The sequence below is a fragment of the Cricetulus griseus genome, chromosome X (genome assembly GCF_003668045.3).
Source record: "Cricetulus griseus strain 17A/GY chromosome X, alternate assembly CriGri-PICRH-1.0, whole genome shotgun sequence".
In the NCBI taxonomy this organism is placed as follows: Eukaryota; Metazoa; Chordata; class Mammalia; order Rodentia; family Cricetidae; genus Cricetulus; species Cricetulus griseus.
This window is the reverse complement of record NC_048604.1, coordinates 118,628,876-118,641,579: the sequence shown is the minus strand read 5'-3', so window position 1 is coordinate 118,641,579 and position 12,704 is coordinate 118,628,876. Positions and strand designations below refer to the sequence as shown.

The window sequence follows — 12,704 nt, the reverse complement described above, 5'->3', positions numbered from 1 at the left end:
TCCACAGCTACCTAGCAACTTCAAGGCCTGAGACTCTGGTCTCAAAAGAAAGGAAAAGAAAAAGCGGGTCTGAAGAAATGGCTCTGTTGTTAAGAGCACTGGCTGCTCTTCTAGAGGACTGTGGTTCAATTCCCAGCACCCTCATAGCTGCTAACACCATTCTGTAACTCCAGTTCCAAGGGATCTGACACTGTCTTCAGCCGATACCAGCACATGTACAGACATTCATGTAGGCAAAACACCTATATACATAAAATAAAAATAATAGTCTTTTGAAAAGAAGAGAAAAAAAGAAAAGGAGCATTAAAAATTAAGAGCAGGCTAGACAGTGGTGGTGGTGGTGATGACAGTGGTGGCACACACCTTTAATCCCAGCACTTGAGAGGCAGAGGCAGACGGATCTCTGTGAGTTCAAGGCCAGCCTGGTCTATATAACAAGTTTCACAAAAACCAGGAAGGAAACCTATCTCAAAAAACAAAACAAATAAACAAAAATGAAGAGTGGGGCATGGAGAGATGGCTCAGCGTTTAAGAGCACTGGCTGCTCTTGAAAAGGTCTTGGGTTTGTTTCCCAGCTCCAGTTTCAGGGACTCCAATGGCCTCCTCAGGTACTAGGCACTCTTGTAGTATATATACATATATGTAGGCAAACACTCATATACATGAAACAAAAATAAATGAATCTTTTAAAAATTTCTGAGCATCAATGAGATGTCAACTTCAAGTGGTTGAATTGCTATAACTTAGGGTTTTAATGATATTAGACCTGAAATGTTATTTAAATATTTTACTTTGTAATTGTTTTCTGGTAGTGTATCAAAGTAAAACTGAGTTTCCCTCATGAAAGGGAAGGAGAACAGAAAAAAATTGACAAAATCATGCCAAAGCAATTAAATATGATGCAAATTATAAATATATCATAGGAACTCAACAAGTTCCAAACACAAGAATCATAAAGAAAATTAGAATTTTATATATGGGAAAATGTTTCATAATGTCAGGCAAGATGAACACATTCTTCCACATCTGAAATTGCTGGAAGAATTCATCACCAGAGTATTTACAGTTCAAGAAGTGTTCATGTTTCCTTCAGGCAGAAGGAAATTTATACCAGATGGAAGTCTGGATCTATAGAAATGAATGAAGCCGGAAATGTTTAACAAAAATGTTAAATATAAGATCATTTATTTATTTTTGCAATGCTGAGGATGAAACCCATGGCTTTGTGTATGCTAGTCAAGTGTTTTACCACTGAGCCACAGCTGAGCCCCATAAGAATTTTCAAAATATCTTTTATTTGTGTAACTATCTTAAAAAGATAGTTGGATATCTAAACAAAAGTCATTATGATGTATTTCAGGGTCCAAAACACATAAAATGGGCTGGAGAAATGGCTTAGCATTTAAGAGCGCTTGCTGCTCTTGCAGAGGACCTGAGTCTAGTTCTCAGAACTATATCAGGTGGCTCACAAACACATGTAACTCCAGTTCCAGGGGATCCAACACCTTCTTCTGGACTCAGTGGGCACTTGCAACTCAGGCACACACACCTAAAATAAAAATAAATTAATCTTTATTGAAAAGTAACTTCCTTTCCTTCCTTCTGTGTGTGTGTGTGTGTGTGTGTGTGTGTGTGTGTGTGTGTGTGTGTGTGTGTGTGTGTGTATTCATGTGCATGAGCTGCTGGACATTGAACCCAGGTTTCAGACATGCTAAGCAAGTGTTATTTTAGTGAGCTTTGTTCCAAGTCTCATCTTTTCCTTTTGCAAAACTGAAACTTTACATCTATTAAACAACAACTCTCCTCCATTCTTCCCTCCCTACACTCCCCTCGTCTCTAAGAATTTGACGACACTAGTTAACTCGCTTGAGTGTGATCATAACATTTGTCATTTTGTCACTGGCTTATTTCATTTGGCATAATGCCCTCAAGGTTCATCTATGCTATAGCATGTGTCAGAACTCCCTTAAAAAACAAAACAAAACAGAAATAGTGTTGTTGGGGCTGGAGAGATGGCTGAGTAGTTAAGAGCAGTGGCTGCTCTTCCAGAGGACCCGAGTTCTATTCCCAGCACCCACATGGCAGCTCACAACTGTCTGTAACTCCAGTTTCAGGGGATCTGGTATCCTTACACCAATGCACATAAAATAAAGTTAAATACAGTATCTTAAAAAAAGAAAAAGTGTTGTATGGTCACAGCACATTTTCTTTAGATATTTATGGATTTATAAGCACTTAGATTGCATCTACCTTTGGGCTACTGTAATGCTTGGTATCATTACAATCATTAGGGAAATGTAAAAAGCACAAGATACCACTGTGACTTATAATGGCAAAAATGCAAAGGACTATGTGGGGTGTGGCAAAGAAAGATACAGAAACAATGTGAACTCTCCTACATTGTTGGTACAAGTGTCAAATTAAATAATCATGCTGTAAAGTATTTAGCAGTTGGTAAAGTGCTTGCTATGTAAGCATGAGGACCCAAGTTTGTTCCCAAGGACCCAAGTAAAAAACCTGCCCGTAAGTGGTATATGCTTTTAATGTCAGCACTCAGGAGGCATAGTCCTGGTCTACACACCAAGTTCCAGGACATCCAGTGCTACAGAGTGAGACCTCATCAAAAAACAAAGCAAAATAACAAACCTGAGCATGGTGTTAAATTCCTGTAATACCATTGCTGGGGAGGCAGAGATGGGAGGATCTCTGTGGCTTGATGGCTACCCAGTCTAATCGAATCTGTGAGCTCCAGGTTCAGTGACACATCATGTCTTACAATGTAAGGTGGAGACCGATTGAGAAACACTCGATGTTAACCTCTGACCTATACACACAGGAAAAAAGAAAAATGTTAAACATGTGCCTATGTTGTGATTCAGCCATTTTATTCCTATGCAAAGAAAGCATAAACTACACATAAATTCACATTTTTTTTTTTGGTTTTTCGAGACAGGGTTTCTCTGTGTAGCTTTGGAGCCTATCCTAGCACTTGCTCTGGAGACCAGGCTGGTTTCGAACTCACAGAGATCCACCTGCCTCTACCTCCCAAGTCCTAGGATTAAAGGCGTGCGCCAACAACACCCGGCTAAATTCACATTGTATGTGAATGTTTAGAGCCAATTTATTTAAAACAACACCAAATTGGGAACAACTGGAATATCCATCAGCAAATAAAAGGATAACCAAATTGTCATACAGCCACACACGGAGAAAAACTATCAATAGATATAATAATATGGATGACTTCCAAGTGAGTTATCACATGTGAAAGAAGTCAGTCAATAATTGGTACAGTTATACAAAACTCTAAACAATACATAATTAGTTTTTGTGAGAGGAAGTAGACCAGTGAGATAGGTGTGGTAGGGCAAACCTGTAATCACAACACCCTGGAGGCTGAAGCCTGACGATGGTGAGTTGGAGGCCAGCTTGGGCTACATAGCAAGAGCCTGAGCCCTGGTTGCCTGAGGTGAAGGTTACGTAGGGAAGACTGAAGAGGAGTTTCATAGAAGCACTAGGAAATTTTGAGGGTGATAGATTTGTTCAGTTTTGATTGTGGCAATCCTGTAGTGGTATGTGTGTGTTGTATGTAATCATGTTGTATTTTTTTCAGTAATCATATATTTTAAATATGTGCACATCCTTATCCTAATCACACCTTAGCAAAAACACACAAACTCCCAGAGCCGTCTTTATTGTCCTTTCTCTGAAGCCATGGTTCTTTCCTTACATCATCTTGAAAGAAGGGAAACAGAAAATTGTTGGCAGGGATGTATCTTTTCAAGTTTTAAAAAACAAAACAAAAATAAGTAACTGATTTTCTAAGATGCCTTCCTATTCACTTATGGCTTTCCATACAGTAGAAAAGGCCTAGCAAGCCTGTACACATCCTTTCTGTTATGATGACGTATGAAAAAAAGCAGCGTTAGGGCCCTGTGCTTCTGGGAAAATGGAGTGACTGTACCGTCCCCAGAACCGAGAACACCCAGAATGCTTAGTTTTAGATATAATATAAAATAAGGTGGCAAAGAGGGCTACTAGACCTGGCTGTGGGTTTCCAGACTGGCTAGTACCCCGGAAGAGGCAGGCACAGCCAGAAAAATTAAAAACAGTACAAAGCCAAAGAAATCCCACCCCCCAAAACAACAACAACAAAACAAGTCTGCTCTTTCTATCTGGACAGAAAACTGCACGATGATGGCTCTATATCAACCAAACACTACAGGGGGAGAAAAAAACCCAAAGCCTGTGTGGGGCCACCCCTTAGCAGGAAAGGCCCAAACACCCCTTGCCTCAGGGAGGTCTGGGGAAGGCTGGATTCACAAGGCTGTGGCCCAAGGGGAGGCTAAGGAGCCTCCCATTCCTGGCTTCCACTGAAACAGCCCGGACTTTCCCCTCGGCCGAGAACTAGCGAGGCGTCCCGCCCCCTTCGCTGACGTCACCCAGCCCAGAGGCTGAACTTTCACCCGGCTCGCAGCGCTGACGCGATCCCGGCTCGCACCACATAACTGGAGGCAGAGCCGAGGCGCCTCAGAGCACCACTACTGGTGGTTGGCGGCCGAGGCCTAGTGTGGAGCCAGCATCCCATCCCGGCTCGCCCCGCCCCGGCCCGCCCCGCAGTCACACGTACTCCAGGAGCGCAGGCGCAGGTGCAGGCGCACGCGTGCGCACACGTCAGCAAACGCTGATTGCAGAATCTGGAACTTAACCCTCCCCTGCCCTTAGTCCGGTAGTTTGAGCAGCATCTGGGGGAACTTGCTAAAGCATAATATTTGACTAATAATAACGTCAATTAAAAACTTACTCTCAGAGCTAGTTCCAGGACAGCCTCCAAAGCCACAGAGAAACCCTGTCTTCACCCCCCCCAAAAAAATTGCTCTCCAAACTAAGAATCGAGGAGTTCTCCTCTTGACAATTCATTAAGATGACAGAATTGTTAGAATTCACTGACCAGGATTTAAAAACAGCTGTCATTAAAAAAAATGCATTGGCAAACAATAAGCATGCTTGTTTGAAACAAATGGGGAGGAAAATCTCAAGGAAACTCAAATGCAATTTTTTGAACTGAAAATTACAATAGCATTCAGGTAAAAATAACTAGACTTAATAGCTGAATCTAAAGGGCTGGGAGAGAATTGGAGGTTAGAATATAATTTACTCTGTTTAAGCAAGGAGAGAAAATAGACTGGGAAAAAAAGAACAGACCTCCAGGAACATGGAATACAATATTTTTAAAATCAATTTTTTGATCATGAGAGTTTCAGGAGAGAAAGAAAATGGAACCAAAATAGTAGTAAAAGAATTAAAGCCTAAAATTTTCTGAAATTTGGCCAAAAGGCTTACATGTACAGATTCAAGAACCTGAGGGCAGTGGTGGTGCATGTCTTTACACACTTGGGAGGCAGAGGCAAGTGGATCTCTGAGTTTGAGGCCAGCCTGGTCTTCAAAGTAAGTCCCAGGACAGGCAAAGCTGTTGCACAGAGAAACCCTGTCCTGAAAAACAAAGAGAACCTGAGGGAATTTTTTTTGAGGCAGGGTTTCTCTCTGTAGCCTTGGCTGGAACTTGCTCTGTATAGATCAGGCAGGCCTTGAACTCACAGAGTTTGGACAGCCTCTGTGTGGACCACTGCCTGGCACACCTGAGAAAAATTAAATTAGCCAGGATAAACAACAACAAAAATCCATGGTTTAGCAGAGCCACGCTTCTAAAACTTAAGACAAAATAGTCTAACCCAGAGGAAAACATGGTATCTATAGAGGAAAAATATCAGGAAGCAAAGACAGTAGAAGACTGCCGTGTTCTTTAAGTGCTGAAAAGAAATTTAGTCAGGCATGGTCAGTCTCATGGCAGTCTGAGGCAGGAAGCTCTCAAGTAAGAAACCAACATGGGCTACATAGTGAGACCCTGCATAAAAACAAGAACAAAAACAGTATTTTATGTAGAATTATATAGTTTGCAAACATATTCTTCAGGAATGAAAGGGAAATCAAGATATATTCTCTTATGACAAAAACAAAAACCAAAATAATGAAGAGAATTTGCTGACATACAGATCCTAATAAATGTCTGAAGAAATCTTTTTTGACAAAAAACAAACAAACAAACAAACAAACAAAAAACCCAGGTAGGGCTCAGTGGTAGAACTTGGCCTCACATGCACAAGACCCTGGGTTTGATTTCCCAGAATAGCAAATACTAACCATGATAATCTCTTTTTTGTTGTTGTTTGTTTGTTTGTTGAGACAGGGTTTTTCTATAGCTTTGGAGGCTGTCCTGGGACTTACTCTGTAGATCAGGGCTGGTCTTGAACTCACAGAGATCTGCCTGTCTCTGCCTCCCAAGTTCTGGAATCAAAGGCGTGTGCCACTACCACACGTCTCATGATAATCTTAATAAACATAAATGACAACAGAAGTCTTAGTTTATCAGGAAGGAAGAATGACAGAATAAAAGGGAATAAAAGGGAATACAGTAGACATTTTTTCTTCTCTTCTTGGCCTTTCAAAATCATGCTTGACAGTTAAAGTAATAATTATAGCACTGGCTTTTGTAGTTCTTACATGTAGAGAAAATCTTTAACACAATTATAAATGGAGGAAGGTTGAGTTCTAAAAAGAATTAAGATTTCTATACTTGATTCAAACTGTTAAAATTGGCATTTCTGTAGATTAACTTGTGTATATATAATGCAATACTTAGACATTAAAAGCACCATACAACAATATACCCAGGGCACATTGACATGAACTTGTAGTTCCAGCCGTTCATGAAGCTGCATCAGGAGAATGATGTGAACTTGGGAGTGTAGGAGACTCGCCCATTTCTTGAGAGAAAGAGATAGAGCAAGAATGAGAACAAGAGAAACATGCCAGGCATTGTGGTATATGTCTGTAACCCCCCACTCAGGAAGTAGAGCCAGGAATAAGATACTCAAGGTCATCCTGGGATACATCATGAATTCAATGCCAACCTGGGCTACACAAAACCCTATCTGAAACAAAGGGACAAAAAAAATATATCCAAAGAACACTATAGCTAAATCAACATGGAATTGCAAATTTTCTTTAAGTAACACATGAGGAAGGCAGGTGAAGGAGCAAACCAGAGGGTGATGGAGGTGAGGGAGAGGGTCAAGGGTAACCCTTTTGTCCACTAGAGCACAGTCTATCTTGTCTTTGGTATACATCAGAAATGTGGAAAGAAAGAACCTGCCAGCCTCTTCCACAGAGCTGTGTATTGGCCAATTGGTTCCCAGCAGGGCTGTTTACACTAGTACTCAAGGAAGGGCTCTTCTCCAATCCTCCATCACACCATAAGGGGCTCCTTGCCAAGGCGTGGGCTCATCTAACTTCAGCACCGTAAGGGATCCCTGCCGGGGCAGCATGGCACTGCTGTTTTTTGATTACAAAAGCCCAAAGTACCACTATGTGTGTGTGTGACCTACAGTGCTGGTAAAATGGAATGAAAATGGCTCTGAAAAGAGCCTGATACAACTTTGGCAAGGGTTAGAGGCAAATTCAATACATTTGGAGCTCTGCCCTGATCCAAATCAGGCAATCTTGGCAAACTCTAGCTTCTAGATATAAAGACCCATTTTAGCAGGCATCTTCACTCTTGGAGCCACTCAGAAGAAAATGTGAACTGAACCCTGGAGGAAATCAACCTGTTCATGCTATTGAAGACAGGGTATCTGATAGTTCCTACTAAGAGGTGAGCTCCAAATCTAGTAGTAGACCACCTTCTATGACCTATTGAGCCTATGTTTCTGGCTTCTCCAATCCTTGATCTCCCAGAAGAACACCTCTAAAGAATTTTCATAAAGTTATTTCTAATTTTTATACTTTTGAAAAAGGGAAAATTAAGATGGAACTTGCTGCTGAGCCTGAAAACCTGAGTTGGATCCCCAAAACCCACGTGGTGGAAGGAAATAACTGATTCTCACAAGTTGTCCTCTATCTTCCTCATTCATGCCAAAATAAACAAATCCAAAACAGTCTTTAAAAAACAAGAAAAAGAAAAGGTGGCCAGACAGACTATTAATACAAGACAAGCATTCATTATTCCAAATGCGATTTTTATCAGGTGGACATAAAAGCACCTCAAAACTTCTGATAGTGTTACCGTTATCTGCAAATATTGAGATCTCTTTCAGTAAAAGAAAAAAGAATCCAACTGGGTGCGGTGGCTCACACCTGTAAACCTAGCGCTCAGTAGGCAGAAGGATTACTACAAATTAGAGACCAGCCTAATCTATATAGAAAGTTTCAGACCAGCAATGGTTATATAAAAAGGGAGAGACTGTCTCAAAACAAAAGTAAATCAATTCAAAAGAATAATATAGCTAATCTCTCTCTATAGACACAATATAGAAATGACCAAATAGAGCAGATTCATGGAAAATTGTTATTTTCCCAATACAAAGTTTTCCAGTCCATCTTTCTTAACATTTGTTTTGGGAATATTAACATTTTATAACTTTTCCTGTAGAGGTTTTACACCCTTATAGTAGACTTCATTTTAAGTATTTAGTGTTTTTGTTGTTGTCATTGAAAATGGTTTCTCTCACCGGGCGTTGGTGGTGCATGCCTTTAATCCCAGCACTCGGGAGGTAGAGGCAGGCGGATCTCTGAGTTCGAGGCCAGCCCGGTCTCCAGAGCGAGTGCTAGGATAGGCTCCAAAGCTACACAGAGAAACCCTGTCATGAAAAACCAAAAAAAGAAAAAAGAAAATGGTTTCTCTCGGAATTTCATTTCTCGATTATTTTTGATAAAGTATAAAACATAACTGATTTTGAATATTGTTATTATCCCCTGGCCCTTGCCAATCTTTTGCATCCAAGAGTTTCCATACAGGCCATCATTATTTCCTTGCTAGGCAGAGTATTGTCACTAATACATTCTTGCCCTGTCTGCTGGCTAGGAACTACATTCCATGAGCTTGTCTGATTTTGTTTTCAAAGCTTCTGGGTTTTTTTTCCCCCACAATGCATGATACTTGTGGTGTCATCTGAAGGAAGCCCATCTCTCTTTTGGAGTTTTCAAAGAACGGTTTTTCTAATCATGAATGGATGTATCAGATGCTTTTAATGAATCTTATAAAAGTCATCATTTAAGGCCTTTATTTTATTAATGTGAATAGCCTTATTTTCAAATTGTTCACCAGTCCTGCATTTCTGAAATAAACATATCCTTTTATATAAAAATAAAAGGCGGTCTTTGCCAGATCTTTCCAGGCTGTGTCGTGATGACTCATGGTGGCAGCCCTCTAGAGCTTTGCATATTTTTGATATTATGTGCTGGAATTTTGTGGAAGATGCATTCTCTAAGAGCTAGTAACCTGAATCAGGAAAATCTTTAAAAGCTTTACCAGGTTGTTTGCTGCATAGTGCAGGTGTGTCTGTCTGTTCAATTTAAAATCAGATCTACAATTACCCAACCTTTCTTTCCTTCTTTCCTTCTTTCGTTGGTTTTTTGAGACAGGGTTTCTCTGTGTAACAGTCCCGAGTGTCCTGGAACTCACTCTAGACCAGGCTGGCCTCGAATTCACAGAGATCTGCGTGCCTTTGCCTCCCCGGTTTTGGGACTAAAGGCATGCACCACAGCCATGCAGCTATCCAGCCTTTTATTATGACTGTAGTTATAATTTTTTTCTCATGCATTGGTACACACACATAACAAAGCACATACACCAATACAATATAGTCTCTATAAAATCTATATGATGTCCTTTATTCCTGATATTTATTGTTTCTATCTTCTTCAATTTTCTCCTCGATCAGTATACCTAGAGGGTTATCACTTTTCAGACTTAGGCCAAAAGCACTTTTCCCCATCTTATCAGCCCCATTTTCTATTTTATTGCTTTCAGCTGCCATACTTACTTTTTCTTGGCTTCTTCTTCTTCTTCTTCTTCTTCTTCTTCTTCTTCTTCTTCTTCTTCTTCTTCTTCTTCTTCTTCTTCTTCTTCTTTTTTTTCTTCTTGTTTTTCGAGACAGGGTTTCTCTGTATTGCTCTGGAGGCTGTCCTGGAACTTGCTCTTGTAGACCAGGCTGGTCTCGAACTCACAGAGATCTGCCTGCCTCACTCTGCCTCCCGAGTGACGGGATTAAAGGCATGTGCCACCACTGCTTGGCGACTTTTCTTGACTTCTAAACTCCAGATTTAATATGTCTTTATATATATAATAATATATATATATATATATATATATATATTTCTCTTCCCTTTTCTCCCTCCAATCACTCCCATGTACTCTGCCACCCCTGCTCTTTCATATTTATATATTTATGGCCTCCTTTTGTTTAATTGTTGTTACGTGTATGTGTATTCCTAAATATATAAATATAACTTCCCCAGTCTATATAATGCTACTTGTACATATGTTTTGAAGGCTGACCATTTGGTATGGGATAACCAATTGCTGTGCTCTTTCCTGGGGAAGACTAATTCTCCCTCTCAGCATTCCCTAGTTGCCTGTAGTTCTTTGTATAGGCTTGAGGCCTCATGGGTTTTCCCCTGTTTGCTTTAGTTATAGCCCCACAATTGGATATGTGTGTGTTTATTTGTGGTATGTATGAGTACTGGTGTGCGTACCATTGGGCAAGTGTAGAGGCCAGAGGTTGATATGAGAATGCCTTCATCAATCACTTCTCTACCTTGTTCATTCAATTCAGTTGATTGATTGAAAGACAGTCTCTCACTATGTAGCCTTGGCTGGCCTAGAACTCACTATGTAAGTCAGGCTGACCCAAAACTCCTCCTGCCTCAGCTGAAACTAAAGGCCGATACATCCTTCTTTTTTGAGGCAGGGTCTCGCTGTTCAGGCTAAACTGGATGTCCAGTGAGCCCTCTGGCTTGGTCTGTCTTCACCGCTCATCCCTCAGGTTGCAAACTGGTTAGGTCCAGCTTTGACTGTTTTCATTTGGGTGCTGAGGATCTGAACTTAGACCTTTATGTTTGCACAGCAAGCACTTTACCCTTGGAGCCTTCTCCCCAGCCCAACACTCCTGTGTATTTGAAGGCTATGTTTTCTGAGGAGAGAAACATTTTGCTCTCTTCAGCTCATTAACGAGCTTCTTTTAATGCCTTTCACAGTTAGAGAAGTCTACAGTGACTCCTAGTTTGGTCACCTGTCCATAATGTACCTTTCTCTCCATGTACCTTTTCAGATTTTTTTTTATTGGTGGTTTTCAGCAACTGGCCCTGGATGTGTCTAGATGTGGTTTTCTTTGTGTTTTATGTTGTTATTCATTGTGCAATTCAGATGGGTGGCTTTATGGGATTTTAAAAATCAAATTTGGAAAGTTTGTGTAATGTACATTATATTGGTAAATTGTCATGTGCTGACTGAGAAGCTGGCTCTAGAAGCAGCCCCCATCCCCCATTTCAGATCCAAGCCTGTTTATCTCAGTGTCCTCAAAGCTGATTGTCTGAGCACAGGTTGTCCTCCCTAACTGTGTGTGTGACGGGGAAGGAAGAGAATAGCAAAACAGCCCAAGGAGTAAAAAACAACATGCCCTTTAGAACAGCTAGAAGGTAAAACATTTCCTACACAAGTTCCTGTTCTTTATGGTATAAAATTGCCTGCAGTGGGCAAGAGAAGCCAGAAGCTCAGTGGTGGGAAGCCCATCCATGGAGAGAAAGCTCAATTGGGAACTCCAGCCCACTGTCTCAACTTCCCCAGTTGATTCATGCTGTATGTTGTGAGCACCCAATTGGATGATGTTATCTCTATGTTGCTTTTAGTTCTCACTTGAAAGCCTCACCCCAGGCGGACACTCTCTTCTGCCCAGGAATCTTTCGATCTGGAACTCTAGCTGACTGGTGAATGTTTTGAGTACCTGGGTTGGCATTATTCTGTATCTATCAATGCATCTATCACTAGAATTTTATTCTTTTTACTTTGGCTTACTACATACTTAATAAACTCACTCATTCAAAAGTAGCACCAGGCCGTGGTGGTGTACACCTTTAATCCCAGCACTTGGGAGGCAGAGGCAGGCGGATCTCTATGAATTTGTGGTCAGCCTGGTCTATAGAACTAACTCCAGGACACCTAGGGCTACACAGAGAAACCCTGTCTTGAAAAACCAAAAACAAATAAAAATCAAACGAAAAACTTGAAGTAGATGCCATAGATCATTTTCTGACCATTACAGAGTACTTTGGGTCCTTCCTTCCTTCCTTCCTTCCTTCCTTCCTTCCTTCCTTCCTTCCTTCCTTCCTTCTTTCCTTCTTTGACTTTTTCAAGATAGGGGTTCTCTGTTGAACAGCCCCAGCTGTCCTGGAACTCGCTTTGTATATCAGTAGACCAGGCTGCCCTCGAACTCCCGGAGATCCACCTGCCTCTGCCTCCCAAGTGCTGGGATTAAAGGCGTGTGCCACCACTGCCCAGCTTTCTTTAAATAGTTTTGTGTGCCCAGCTTTTCTCCTTTCTTGGAATTCTAATTGCACATGCACAAAACTTGATACCATCACAGAGGATCTGCAAATTGTTTTATAGCCTTTTCCCTCATTCTGCTTTATTTTAGATACTTTCTATTTAAGATTGCTGGTGCTGTGGGCTGGGGAGGTGGCTCTATCAATAACATGCTGGGCATGCAAGTATGAGAACCCGATATTGACCCCCAGCATCCATGTAAAAGCTAGGCATGGTGGTCTCTACCTTCCCATAACCGCAGTACTGGGAAGGTAGAGACCAGGCC

At 41.1% G+C, this 12,704-nt stretch overlaps 1 long non-coding RNA gene across 1 annotated transcript; it reads right to left on the bottom strand.

Annotated features, from left to right (window-relative positions):
• Positions 1 to 1,484: 1,484 nt before the first annotated feature.
• LOC103159892 lies at positions 1,485 to 4,026 on the bottom strand. The gene is made up of 3 exons (XR_004771411.1): positions 3,659 to 4,026; positions 2,647 to 2,824; positions 1,485 to 1,549 (listed from the first exon to the last, which is right to left on the bottom strand). It is a non-coding gene; the product is annotated as an uncharacterized LOC103159892 (long non-coding RNA).
• Between the last annotated feature and the right edge of the window lie 8,678 nt (positions 4,027 to 12,704).